At 35.0% G+C, this 1,515-nt stretch overlaps 1 non-coding gene across 1 annotated transcript; it reads left to right on the top strand.

The window, feature by feature from the left end:
- Positions 1–231: 231 nt before the first annotated feature.
- On the top strand, positions 232–1,312 carry LOC101300075. Its single transcript, XR_184927.1, has 4 exons — positions 232–244; positions 325–431; positions 770–1,051; positions 1,257–1,312. It is a non-coding gene; the product is annotated as an uncharacterized LOC101300075 (transcript).
- The last annotated feature ends 203 nt before the right edge of the window (positions 1,313–1,515 follow it).

The raw sequence follows: 1,515 nt of genomic DNA, 5'->3' as shown, positions 1-1,515 counted from the left end.
AATGCATGTGTGAATGACTGACTGACATTGTTGTTCTATTACAGAGGCAAAATATTTGGGAAGCCATCTCAAATATTGAGCGTCTTGCTACTACTTCCAAAATATATGCTGAGGAATGTAGCTGTGATAGAACGTGGCCGAGCCACTATAAATAACTACATTACTCATGGTTTGAAGCAATGCAAAGTTAGGATTAGTTCGACTGCGTTGCCGCATGGGACTTCGTTTTATGTCCTCTGATGAGGTAAGTCTTCCTGACTACTAAGCTTGATTGATGGTAAATTTGGTGTCCCAATTTTAATATTCCTTTGCTTTCTTAGCCAGGTTATTAGTGTCCACAGTGAAGACTTGATACTGGAAGCTTTCAAGAAGATGAAAGATAATCACAGTAACCGTCTTCCGGTTGTAGAAGTAACAAAGAAGCAAATGAGGTAATGCCAACATCCTGATATCTCTTCACTTGCTGCTCAAACCCGACCTTTTTCCATAGTTACGTGGTAATCTTCATCATGATTGTTGACCATTGAATGACAACTTTCTCTTTATTTTTATCAAACTATTATGATTATGTTTGGCACGTGGGATGAAATCTGATTGGAATAAATAGTGAGGAAAATTATGGAAACAGTGGATTATGATACAATGTCCTCAGTTGTATTCCCACTGAGCTTGATTGATCATGCATTTTAAAATGAATGATGCACTGCACATGTACGCAGCATATGGAAATCGAATATCCTCAACAAATGGATTTTTTTTTCTTTTTCAGAACTTGGAGAATGAAAGAACATCAGGAGCATGTTTTCGCCAAGAAGATAGCAATTGTGGAAACAGTGGATTGACATGCCTTTCAAGATAAAGATGCAGACACAATACTGGACCAATTCGACGGTGGAACGAACAATGATGAAGAAATAGAACAGTGTTCTTTTTAGCATTTTGGAGATGAAGAACCATTAATTAATTCAAGAATCCGAAGTGATCAAACAAATCTTCATAGAAAATGAAAGAACTCATTGTTGGAGATACATCAAATGACAATGAAAACAGAGTAGGTGTTCATGAACAGTTGATGAATATTTAGGATGTCCTTTTGGATAATAATTGTGGGTTGTTTGGTTTTGATTCTCTTCTGTTTGGTGGTAATTTCTTTAACCGTATATGTGATTAGTTATTACTCTATATTGTTATTACTAGCAATTTACTCTATATTGTTATTACTACCATTTAGTAATTGTGATTAGTTTTTGTTGCAGGTTGTTCAAAGATGGTTGAGACATGAACTTTTGGATATGCAGATATCAGTTTCTGAAGTAAGGATCTGTTGCTGATTTGATTTGATTTCATTCAGGGATACATCTTTTCACTGCCTTGGTGTGTTTCTGCATTTGAGATTTGTTTATTGGTAGTTTATTTGGTTTAAGTGTGTTTTGAGGATTTTGATTAGAAGAGATAGTTTTTCTGGTGTATTCTTTATAATGGATTCTACCGATGTGTTTGTCTTTTTTTTTTTTG

This window comes from Fragaria vesca, linkage group LG6 (genome assembly GCF_000184155.1).
Source record: "Fragaria vesca subsp. vesca linkage group LG6, FraVesHawaii_1.0, whole genome shotgun sequence".
NCBI classification, from domain to species: domain Eukaryota; kingdom Viridiplantae; phylum Streptophyta; class Magnoliopsida; order Rosales; family Rosaceae; genus Fragaria; species Fragaria vesca.
The sequence above is the reverse complement of the archived record's forward strand: the minus strand, read 5'-3'. Positions and strand labels throughout refer to the sequence as shown.